Genomic DNA, 13,075 nt, shown 5'->3' with positions numbered 1-13,075 from the left:
ATTTCCTAACTCCTAAGGCAATTGTTAATAAACCACATTAAAAAAGTTTTGACATTACTTTTATATAAAATATAAAATATTATCAACAAAATTAATTGTTTTATTATTTTTTTTATAAAATATTTCTAAGAATTGTTCTTAAACCAATACACCGAGGGCATTCTTTAACATTTACCTACAAAACAAAATGCATCATCTTCCTTTGGACCACCTTATGCATATGATTTTGTGCAGAGGCAATTTTTTGAGTGTGTCGTATTGTCCATCCTCAAAAAGTTGTTCCCTTGGTTCTATGGGAAAACTCCATGAGTTGTTTCGCCTTTGTCTCAGTCCATGTGGTGCTGCAGATCACTACAACTCGTATAAAATTCATCTTTTCTTCTGGAATCCAATTGGTGAACTAGCAGAAAATTTGGGTCTTTCAGATAACCTATGTCATGGACTCTAATTAGTCACTAAAAAAGTCAACATATACGTATTGAGAATTTGAATTTTCATTACTGTTATTTTAGTAGCAATTACCCAATCATGTATAGAACATAAGGAGTCTGTCTTCCAAGTTATATTTCATTTTAATTTACTTCCACACCCAAATGATTTAAGTCCTAGTTCCTCGTCGGCCAATTAGTGCACATGCTCACCCTAGCTAGATCCTTCAATAGCTGGACAAGTTTCTGTTTTGCATGTGACCTTAAGGATATATAAATGAGTCAGAAAATCTCAACATGGAGGGTACACGCATTATGGACCCACCAATGAGGCAGGCTTTAATGATATCAAAGTCACTGTCTCCTAGGTGTGTTGCAGTGCAGCACAATTGGTTGGCAACTTCTGATCTTTTAAAAAAACATTCAGGATTTAAATCTATCATTCGTCAACTATCAAATTAAAATAATAATAATTAAAATTGAGAGTTTAGTTGCCACAGATAGAAAACTTGGCATCATACCTAAAAAGCATTAAAGCTACACTAAAACCGATTTTTAGCCGAAGCCATTCAATTTTCAATCCCCCATTTCTAGATTAGTGACAAGAAGTTGTAAGTTTGTAATTGGACGAGCCAATGTGAATAGATCATATCACTGTTTTTGTAATTTATAAATCAAATCATGAAGATGGATTTTGCTACTTAAGTTCAACAAAAAACTCTCAAGAAGAAACTATAAAAATTATCACAGAAGGAAAAACATTCTAGGGAATTTAAAATTATTTAGGCATAAGAAGATTTGTTCTTAGTGAAATCTTGACACAGCAACCTCTCTCCTCTCAATTTGTGCAACAAAGATTAGTTTTGTTTAGGAAATCATTAGGTAATTAAGACTTTAGGCCTTCAATTTGATTTATTGTTTGACGCAACTTCTCTAGTGAGGATTCTGACCCAAACTGAACCTTAACACGACTCCTTTAATACAATTCAAATTTACTTATTACTATACTAAATTTTTTAACAAATTTTCTTACCCTAACAAATCTAATCTAATCTAATACTATATATAATAGCAGAAGCCTTTAAGAAGGTGCTGCCACGTTAGGGAAAAAGGCCCCTTAAAATGCTGCCATGTATACACTTTCAAAGGCCAAATATCCGATAGTTACACCGTTTGAGGGCCTCAAATTAATTTGTACGTTTACTGTGTTTTCCATACGGTCCAAAATAGAACACAGTTAAATTGAAAGACAGAGAGAGCCCAAGAAACAGAGTGAATATGAGAAACAGAGAGACATGGTTTAAAGTATCAGGCGGTGGCTTCATCCACTCAAACGCACACCTACAGAAAGCCATCAACACCGTTACCATCAGATTGAGAGATACGGAGATAGAGAGAGGCAGTCCATAAGGCGCACAGGAGTAGAGATTGAGGAAGAGAAAACTCGGTGCCATTAACACGTTAACATTGGATCGTCGGAACTACCATCTGTAAGGTTTTTTTTTTTTCCTTTCTTTCTTAGATCTGGGTATGAGATTGGTTGGATTGAATTTATTAGGGTATTTGGATTACACTAGGTTTTGATTTTTTTTTTTTTTTTTTTTGGGTTTTTCACTGTAAAGAAACGGGAATTTTTTTTTAGATTACAGAAATCACTAAAAAAATATTGGTTTTAGTTTGGGTACTTCTGTTTCTAATCTTAACCAAATCGTTGGGATTAAATAAGTATAGGATTGAATGTTGCATTGATATTTATTTTAGGTTTTTTTTGCCGTATACCCATAATCAATAAAGTTTTTGTTTTTGTTTTTGTTTTTTACCTTTTCTTTTTCAAATCTGGGGATTGAATATGATTTAGGTTTGAATTTTTTGGTTGGATTGCTTTAGATTTAGTTATTTGAGTTAAAAACTTAAAATGCAATCAAAACTTGAAATGCTTGAGATATAGAGATATGAGAGACAAAGTTCATATGGCGCCAATATGTAAGGCTGGCCATAACCATCAATTTTTCCTCTACCATCCGTTCCATCGCCAGACTTAGACCACCAGAACCACAATCGCAAAGAGAAACAGTTCATAAGGGGCACATTGGAATGAGAGAGACTTAAAGTTCTAAGGAAAAAAAAAATCCATTCTAATTCTTATTTTTCAGATTTGTATATTCCTTTTTTTGTTATTGCTATTGTGCTCTTCTTTCTTTCCTCTTATTCTCTAAATTCTATTTGGTTTTTCTTTTCTTTCTTCTTACTTTTTTTTTTTTTTTTGTCTGCAACCATTCTATGGCAATTTCTGTTGAAAGGTAGAACTGCAGTTGCTGTTAAAAACTATTTCAGTATCAAACAGGAAAAATTTGGGGCTTTTAGAATAATAACTTAGAGATTTGAGATTTTAAAGTAGAGAAAGAAAAATCAGTTTTCACACACAGTTAGATTGCCGAAATAGTTACCTGTAAAGTTCTGTTTTTAATTTTTAAAATCTTTGAAATACTTTGGTTTGATGGGAGCACATTGCATTAGAAGAAATTTTTGAAGAACGAAGTGGATTTTTAACAGAAAATGCTGAAGCCCAACTAAAGATTTTTGGCAAAAACAAGTTTGCAAAGAAGCCAGGAAGCACCACAGTTTTGAAATTTTCTAATTTGCATTTTTTTTTTCTTAGAATAATCTTCATGAGTTCATGATTTGTTTTGGAAGCAATTTGAAGATTTAATTGCACTAACTAGCTTGGCTCTCGATTAAAATTTATCTTTATACTATTATAAGCAACAACATGTGCTTATTAAAAAGTAAGAGTCTGGTGTTTTGTCATTTGATGAATTGCCTTGAATGTGGTTGATTATGGTTGTCAATTGGCCTTAAATGCATTAAAAATTATTTAAAACATCGTCTTATATTTGTATAGATTACAGAAATTACTAAAAAAGATTCACCCTAAAGTGTTCAAAACAGAAATCTTAAAGATGTCTTTTGGATCAAATAAGCTTTCTTTTAAAATTTTAGTTTTTTTTTTTTGGTTATGTTATACATCTTTAATTATTGGTTTTTTGTTTCTGTAATGGACTCTGTGTCGAGGCTTCTGTACAAAGTGTTGTATTCTCTTAATTAATTTGGAATGTGTTGCAGTTTTCTTAATTAATTTGGATTGTGTTGCGGTTTTCTTAAAGGTGAAAAACACATTTTGGTCCCTACATTTTCAGCCGATTTCTGTTTTAGTCCCTAAGTTTTTTTTTTACCGTTTTTAGTCCCTCTCCTGAAAAACGCTTCCATTTTAGTCCCTGCCGTTACATTAGAAACGGATATTGCAGACGTGGCAAACGGCAAAGTTAAATAATAGTAAACTAATGTCCACGTGGCCTAAATTAATAATTAAAAATATTTTTTAATGCCACATCAGCATCTAAATTAAAAAAATTAATTTATTAATTTTAACTAAATAAAAAAAATTAAAAAAAGAATTAAAAACTAAAAATCTTATGAATTGAGATCTAAGTGTGTCATGAACAAGAACAACAAGAACACAAACCCAGAAATTATTTAAAAAAAAAAAAACTAACCAAAGCCAGAAATCAGAGAAAGCCAAAGCAAAGAATGGAAACTCAAACTCAAAACCAAGTTGTGGGTTTGTGGCTCCTCCCTCATCGCCCTGCTCAACACCATCAACGGCGACGGCGACTTCTCCGTCTGTGTCGTGGCGTTGTTGTTGTTGTTGTTGTTAGTGAGGTTCGGCTTCTCCGGCTTCGACTGTTGCGGAGAGAACTGAGTGTACTTGTCGACGGCGACGACGGCTTTGGAGTAGTCCAGCGGCGGCTTCTTTGGCGAGGCCTCCGGAGAGTGATACGGAGGTGTCTCGGGAGGGTCGCCGAGTTCGGATCGGAGTGGCAAGTGGAATCGGAGGGGCGAGTAAGGCGAGTCATGTTCTTCTTCATGTTCGACGAAGACTTCTTCATGTTCTTCTGGTTTAGTATAAATGGAAGGAGATAATAATAGATCTGGGCATTGGAGTATTTAGAGAGAAAGCTTGTGGGTTTTCTCTTCCATGGATCTGAGCAAAAATTGAGTTGAGGTTCATTTCATTGAAAACAAAGAATAAGAGAAAGGATTGATTTGATTTTGAATATTAAAAATAAATAAATAAATAAAAAACAAAAACAACGTGGGTGTGAAACAAAACAAATGAAAAAGGTCGAGTTTTTGAGGATGACCAACGAGGAATGTGGCTCTCTGCAAATATGGGTTTGAATTTAATTTTTTGAGTTTTAAATTTGCCGTGTTTGTGTTTTGTTGATCTTGTTTTTGCTGGGTTTTAAATTTGTTGTTCTTGCTGGGTTTAGTTTGTTCTTGCTGGGTTTAGTTCTTTTTGGGTTTTGTTGTTCTTGCTGGGTTTAGTTTTAAATTTGTTTTTGATTTTTTTTTTATGAGATTTTTTAATTTTTTTTATTTAGTTAGAATTAATAAATTAATTTTTTTATTTAGTTAAAATTAATAAATTAATTTTTTTAATTTAGATGATGATGTGGCATTAAAAAATATTTTTTATTATTAATTTAGGCCACGTGGACATTAGTTTATTATTATTTAATTTTGCCGTTTGCCACGTCTGCAATATCCGTTTCTGATGTAACGGCAGGGACTAAAATGGAAGCGTTTTTCAGGAGAGGGACTAAAAGCAGTAAAAAAAAAACTTAGGGACTAAAACGGAAATCGGCTGAAAATGTAGGGACCAAAATGTGTTTTTTGCCTTTCTTAAAATTGTATATTTCTCACAAAAGCCACTGTTTTTAGTGATATCCAGTTTCCACGAAGAAGAAGGAGATAGAAGTGCTGAAAGTAGAGTTAGTGTTGCCAACCCATCTTTGTTTCAAGCAAATCCAAAGGCAGGCACTAGAAACATCTGAAGCAAATCTTTCAGGCCTAGAATTAGAAGAATTTCCCTCCTTAAGAACCACCTGTAAGTTCTTGGAATGAAAAAAAAATGTGGGGAATCTTTTCTTTCAATGGCTTTCCTTCATTTTTGGAAAAGCATAATTAATTATTAGAAGGAATGATGAGAATGCACTATGCTAAACTTTTTATTACTCATGGTAGAAAGTTGTACTTGCTACAAACCGACTATGGCTTTATATATTATATTAAATAGCTCAGGATTTATATTTAAATGATTTTATTTTACTGTGGAAGTTTTCTACTGATTCAAGTACTCAAATTCTCTATTTTACCAATGTAAATGAGAGAAAATAGAATTGATGGAAACAGTCCTATTCTTTTACTTCAAGTTAGCAGTTAGGACTTCTATCGCTACAATGTTTTGATTTTTTTTTAATATGTTTTTAGTATGTAATGAACAATTAAAGTTTTATCATCATGGGTTTTATTTGGATGCCACAATATTGATTGTAAATTTGTGACTATCAAGACTTGATTTTACACAAATATGAGTTTTTCCTATTGGGTGATTTCATAAATGTTAGAATTGATTTATCATGTTCATTGCGTGTGCATTATATTGTGATCGCTTTCATATATTGTTTTAAGTCATTGTACAATCTAGGATTTGTTAGCACTTAGCACAATTAGGCAATATAAGGATTTCCTATGTATTTCATTTTTAAATCATCATTTGTGAAATTATGTTTAGTTTATGAGAATATTGTGGGCTAAATTTTTCTAATACTTTCTGTAATACCTGAAAGAGAATGGGAGGAATGGGGTTAAAAGTGGTGATAAATTGGGTTTAATCTACAAAAACGTTAAGAGATATTTCTTTTATTTTAACTTTTTATATGCTCCTTCATACCCTCACACAAATTATGATACATACCTCAAAGACTATAACTAATATTGTCATAAAAGTTTAGTTCGGTGCGATTCATTGTGATTCCTAGGAATAGCAAATTTGGTGTTTGAAATTGTCATGTAAGTTTTAGATTGGTGCGTTTCAAGCTTTTATGTAAGTTTTAGTAAATGTTTTAAAAATAAAATGACCTTTGCAAATTGTTAGTGAGATTAGTAAAGGGCAGATTCTTGAAAGCTAAAACCATAGAGCATTCCACTATAGATGTACTATGCAAGCCATAATCCAGGAATAAATTTAAAAAATGTGTGTGTGTGTGTGTGTGTGTGTGTGTGTGTTTTTTTTTTTTTTTTTCAATTGTCCTCTTTTTGATTCTCTTTAGACAGTTAATCTGCGAGCCAATCTCTTCCTTCAATCTTTGTAGTTTTATGATTGTCAAAGCCAAATAACTCAAGAAATCAAGGTTCAAAAACCATCAAATTGCTTAAAAGAAGAAAGAAAAGAGTATTAGATTAGCCAAGTGATGTTGGCCTTTTGGAGGTCCATTTTTGTATATCTTAGCTTTGTTTGATATATAGAATCCACAAAACAAAAAAAAAAAAAAAAAAAATGGAAAGGATTTTTTGTTTGGTATATGAGCATTATTTGCGAATCACTGGATTTGTTGGATATTGGTAATGATTGATTGGAAATGCTAGCTGTTGGATACGTAAAGCCTTGGAATTTGCCAAGAATTTATCAATATGAGACCTGGAGGTAGAGTATGAAGATAGCTCCGTCATTCAAGAACTTAATATGCTTTTTGATAAGTGAACCTAATATGCTTTAACTCTTTGTCATGCTTTCAAGTGCATTGCATTCTTTTGAGGCAATACAGCATACTCAAATCTTGGTATGATACTCTTGAATGTATTTTAGATTCAATTAATAGTTACTGATGTACAAGTTTTATAAGTTCTCAATAAATACCACTATTGTTTTGTTAAAAAAAAAAACAAAAAGTTTTGCAAAGGCCTTTTAAAATATTATATTAATTATCAACTATCAACATATATTCATTTCTCCTATTACAAAACTGTGACAAAATAGACCTGCAATTGAATATATTTTCTTGATGGTTTATATATAATCTAAATTATAGGCCTATCATCTTGCTATTATGTAATTATTGTGTTCATTTTTTGTATTAGGTTTCATCAAACTCCTGACAAATTCGGTGCTATAACTGCTTCTTCTAGTGATATTTTGGATTAGCTTAATATCCTCCTCAATGTATTGACTCGACTTTGAAGATTTAGTCCCAAATGTTTAGACAATGATGGCATACCAGTTTAGTTGGATATATTTGCCCTATTTTCTATATGATTTCCACTATAATAAATTGTTGTTATTATTATTATTATGTGATATTGGATGGTTTTGAAGATATTGCATATTTGCATGCAAAATTCAGGTATTCTAGAGAATTCCCCTCATTCAAACTCATTTGATTGCAATGAAAGTAATAACAGTGGTGGTTGCTCATATCATATGTTAGTCCAAGTGGTCTCTTGGAGAATGGAAGTACATACATGAAGTGATTCGAAGAGACTAATGTTTAAAAATTTTAGGGGATATTAGATACTATATGTTTAAATATACAAAATTATTTAGGTTTGAATGTATGTAGTGAAAGTATGAGAACTAAGGTTATGTTGGATGCAAAGATCATTAATATGGAAAATGATCCCGCGCATTGCGCGGGTTAAACACTAATAATATTAATTCATCTCTCTCTCTCTCTCTCTCTCTCTCTCTCTCTCTCTCTCTCTCTCTCTCTCTCTCTCTCTCTCTCTCTCTCTCTCTCTCTCTCTCTCTCTCTCTCAAATGGGTAGACCTTTAGTGCATTTTTGAAAAATAAGTATAGACATATACATCAAGTCATTTATTTCTTTTAAACTAAAAACTCTTAATGATAAAGTTCCATTTTTACTTTAACTTAAAATTTAACTTTCAATAGTTTGGGTCCTTATAACTTTTTAGTAAAATTATGAATACATGCGATACTTTGTGCTAAGAGCAATAATATAAACAATAAAAAATTACAATATTTTTCACAATAGTTCAGTTGGTAAATTTTTATTGATTTTTATCTTGACTCATTACTTACATCACTTTTTTATCTACCATCAACAATTTGCCACATTAACTAGGTGCGAAATTTTTATCATTTTATTTAAAATGTCTATAGACTTTCTCTTTTGCTAAAGAACTTTTGTGACTACTCCTGTTTTTCTATGTCAGGCCCTATGCCTACACAAAATGCCACATATTCTTATTTTTATTTATTATAGTTTATAGACACTATGTTGGCCATGCCTTCACTCTCTCAACCAATATCTAATCTAGAAATGGGGGATTGAGATCTGCACCATGCAATTGCTGCCACATGTGATTTGAGATGTAGCAATTAATGGGGGTAAAAAAAAGTAAAAAGGTGAAACAGTTAAAATTTTTATGAAAAATAAAATAAAATTATTCTATTAAATTTTACAACTTACATGATGACGGCAATTGCATGGTGCAATCAGTGGTGGCTCTAAAAAAAATTTTTTAGGGTGGTTACTAAAAAATTTAAACTATACAAAATTTAATAAAGCAATAACTTGAACATTTACTACAACTGTGAGTTGAGTTGCTAAGAAGAGTAAAATTGTTGAGACTACAAAGCCAAATATATATATATATATATATATATAATTGTCGTCATTATCAAGAAAAACTGACAACCACAATATTCAACAAAACGGTTTAGGCAAAATGTTCACGAATTTTACACTTAAATCTCATCACTTATTCAAGCTTTACAAAAAGTACATAAATCAAAAAATTTCCACCATTATCCTAAACTCTTTGAAGATTTAGCCAAAATGCAAAAATATTTATATGACTGTAAGAAGTGTAAATATCAAAGAAAAATCAAGTGGTCTTGAAATCCTAAGAAGTCTCACGGACCAACTTCTGGAATGGGAGCTTCCTGATCCGGAGTTCAGAACTCCTCTGGTACCTGCAAATTATCTACATCATCTAGCAGATTTTATTAGAAGGAAGTACTAAAATTCATTATCATGGTTCTTTACAAGAAAAAAGTTAGAATACAAAATTGACCCTCTAAAAGTTTCACATTTTGTCATTTTAATCCTCTAAGTTTTAATTTTGTCATAATAGTTCTTTAAGTTTCAAATATAGTCAATTCAGTCTTCCGTTACTGCCGTCAACTAACCAAAACGACGTTGTTTGGGATTTTTTTTTAATTTCTTAATTACAAAAAATTGAAAAACGTTAATTACCAAAAAGAAGAAGAAGAAGAAGAAGAAACTAAGGGGAACGAGAGTACGTTTACTTGGCGAGGGAATGGGCAGAGTAGTAGTGTGACGGGCAAGTATGTAGTAAGTTGGACAATGTTTCAAAGTTTTAAGGAAAATAGCATCTCGAGTTTTAAAAACTCGAGATCCATATTAAAACCCGAGTCCCAAAGACTCGTTTTACAAGTGTTTGGCTAGACGATTTGGACTAAAAATGCCACATAGATCTCGAGTCTTTAAGACTCGAGTTCCATGTAAAAAAAAATTTCTCCTATAGTGGCGTTTTTAAGTCCTATAATGACGTTTTAAAGCCCTATAGTGGTGTTTTTCTGCAAAAAAAATTTTAAGTGTGATCACCCCACACAAGTTCTGGGAGCCCTATAATGGCGTTTTTAATCCCTATAGTGACGTTTTAAATCCCTATAGTGGCGTATTTTTGCAATTTATGGAAATCGAGTCTTTAAAACTCGATTTCCACTTGGATTGTTTTACAAATCAGACCTATCCGCTTACAAATCGAGACTTAAAAACTCGAGTTTTATCTTGGAACTTGAGTTTTAGACACTCGAGATGTTAGTTTTCAGCATTATTTTGAAACGTGATAATTAACTAAATTTTTTGATATTTATTGTTATTTGGAAAGGGTGTTCCTCACTTGGCTTTCACTAACTAAATTTTTTGACTGACCAAACTTTGCTAGAACACTGAGGGCTTTCCCTTGGCAATAACCCCACCAACTTCTTGCACTCCCGAAGTAGTGCTACCAGTGGACATACTATGCAGTAAGATCAAAAGGCACAAAACACTCATTTACTGAATTGGCATCTGGATTTTGTTGAGAAACTTTCAATAACTCTGCATTTGCCCAAATCCAAACTCAATCTACCATCAAAAGAAGCCTTTCTACCCTCATCAACCGTCATTGAATTCTGCAATGCCTTAACAACCATCCCAGATCCTATTCCACCTATCTTCTTATCAACAACTCTAACACCATTCCCACAATCCAAGCTCTTAAACAACAACGGATTCTTCGAACCTATGCTACTCAAGAGGCTTAGAATTCTCCACTTGATCTCCTCCTCTAACCGGGGTCCCTCTCCGCTGCTACAGCGTGCCCTTCCTCTTATTGCTCAAACTCGAAGTGGCCGGCGTCTGTTCCTTTGTATCGGTAGGGTGGGGATTTATTTTGTTTTTCAGTGGGCAGGGAATGACATCGTTCCTTTAGTTTCTTTTTTTAATTAAGGTTTTTCATTTTTTTAAAATTAAGAAATTTAAATAAATAAATAATCCAAAAAGACGTTTTGGTTAGTTAACGGCAGTACTTAACAAAAGCTTAACAAAAGACTGAATTGACTATATTTAAAACTTTGAAGATTAAAATGATAAAATTGAAATTTAGATGACTGAAATAATAAAATGTAAAACTTAGAGGAAAAAAAAAAAAATTCTTCAAAAAAGAGGCCTATGAAAACTTTAAGAACCCAAATAAACTAATAAGATTAAATTCGGTAAAGAGGTAGTGCAAAATCTATGTTTTACCATTTTAATCCTAATATGTTACATCATCTAATCATATATTTAAGAATAAGTATAATCACACTTAATCAATTTTAATACTCATATATAAATCCAACCAAATTGGGAGTTTATTGAGATGTTAGAATGGTATAATGTATTGAATTTTAAGTAAAATGCTGATGTGGTAATCTCTTATTAGATGGTGTAAAATATAAATTTTACACTCTATCCTTACTAAATTTGGACTCTAAACTAATGGGTTTGAGTCGTCTAACCAAGCAACGTGATATAATAATATATTAACCATTAATTTCACAAACCCAAAGGGATTTTTGGCACCTGGCATTTAGTGAAGCCCAACCCATTTCTTTTTAAATGCTATCTCATCAACTTCTCTTAGAATTTTTTTTTTTTTTTTAAATAAAAATAAAAATCTCTAAGCTAGGGAAAGAAAGAGCATGGCAACTATGGTGTGTTACATTATGTGGAGTGTAATTTTTGGACTCAACTCAACTCGAAAGTGTTACGATTCTAAATGAGACTTGAGAAAATTTTTTGTCATATAGTTGTGGTTACATATAGTTGCTTTAGAATTATTTGACATAGTAAAATTTGCTACGAGTCCATTGATGTAGGTATATTGCTGAATCACATAAAACCTTGTCGTGTGTAAATATTCTCTTCATGTTCTTCTCTATTTTCCACTTCCCACTAGTTCTAGGAATGATAGAAAATTCTCAACCATGCCAAAACCCCCCACAAATCTTGGAAAAATACCAAATTAATGAAGAAGGTTCCAACTTTATCATGGACTAAGCCTATGTATATGCGGATAAGATAGAAATTGTAGTTTGGAAAGAAACATTATGGTTAGAACACCCAATAAAAAGCTTAAGAAATTGCTGTTTGTGAGCTTGGCACACTTCCGTAGGCCATCTAAGCTTTTATTTTAGGTTGATCCGTTGATGTAAGAAAAGAGAAGTAGATAACTTTCCTTTTCACCAACACCGTTCGAGTAAGATTTTCACTTGATTTTGGTTGCTGTAAAGTACCATGTTCCCAGCTAGAGTTACAGATTCAACAGAAGAGTGGACAAATTCCTCTTCTTTAATTTTGAAACAAATTAGGGGTAATTACTCAGAAAGTAGATAGAACCAAGCCAACCGATTTTCTATACATGGAAAAAAGAAAAAGAGAAAAAGAACCATATAATCGGCATGGAGAAAAAAAAATGAATCATATAATCGGCTGGGTGAAATTGACCATTGAAATTCCTTGAGTTCATTTTATTCTTGTTTTGTCTAGGCCTATCTTGGCCTTAGGTCTTTGGCCCTTCTGTACATTGTTATAAAGTTGTGATTTACAATTATGTTTTATGTTGGCTTTATTCCATGACAAAAAATGTTGTAATTATTTTAATTTATTTCCTTGTATTTTGTTTGATTTTATTGTATTAGGTTTAATATTAAACTGGTGAAAAATCGAGCATGTATTGAAAAATCAATAGATTTCGTGAGTATCTCGCTAGAAGCTAACCTGCGAAAGAGCCACGTGAGAAGCACATACTGAAAGTTGAAGAGTCATGCCAGCCTAGAGGATTTCACGAGTGTCTCACGGGTAAGGCCTTCCCGTGAGATAGTCGCGAAACATTCTGTCTAAAGGATTTTTAAGTGTGACTTTCTTACTATATATATACCCATGCTTTACTCTTCACCCATGCTTTTTAAGTGTGGCTTTACTCTTCACTCATACTATATATACCCTCATTACCCCACAAATTGTAAGGAGGTCATTTAGAGAGAAAAACCTAGATAGGTTTTCTGCAACACACACCCATCTTTTATAGAGAGAGCTACTCATCCTTAGTGAGAAATCATTGTAGCCTTTTTTCTTTCCTTCGTCATACCTTGAGAGGAGATTTGTACCCAAACACAATCCATATCTATTCAGAGTGTAGAAAGTGTTTTGGAACTTGGGAAACTTTGGGGAAT

At 32.4% G+C, this 13,075-nt stretch overlaps 1 long non-coding RNA gene across 1 annotated transcript; it reads left to right on the top strand.

The window, feature by feature from the left end:
• The first annotated feature begins 1,702 nt into the window (after positions 1-1,702).
• LOC115959038 lies at positions 1,703-5,383 on the top strand. Its single transcript, XR_004084740.1, has 2 exons — positions 1,703-1,918; positions 5,211-5,383. It is a non-coding gene; the product is annotated as an uncharacterized LOC115959038 (long non-coding RNA).
• The last annotated feature ends 7,692 nt before the right edge of the window (positions 5,384-13,075 follow it).

This window comes from Quercus lobata, chromosome 9 (assembly GCF_001633185.2).
Source record: "Quercus lobata isolate SW786 chromosome 9, ValleyOak3.0 Primary Assembly, whole genome shotgun sequence".
In the NCBI taxonomy this organism is placed as follows: domain Eukaryota; kingdom Viridiplantae; phylum Streptophyta; class Magnoliopsida; order Fagales; family Fagaceae; genus Quercus; species Quercus lobata.
Note: the sequence above shows the minus strand (reverse complement) of the source record. Positions and strands in the feature narration are given on the sequence as shown.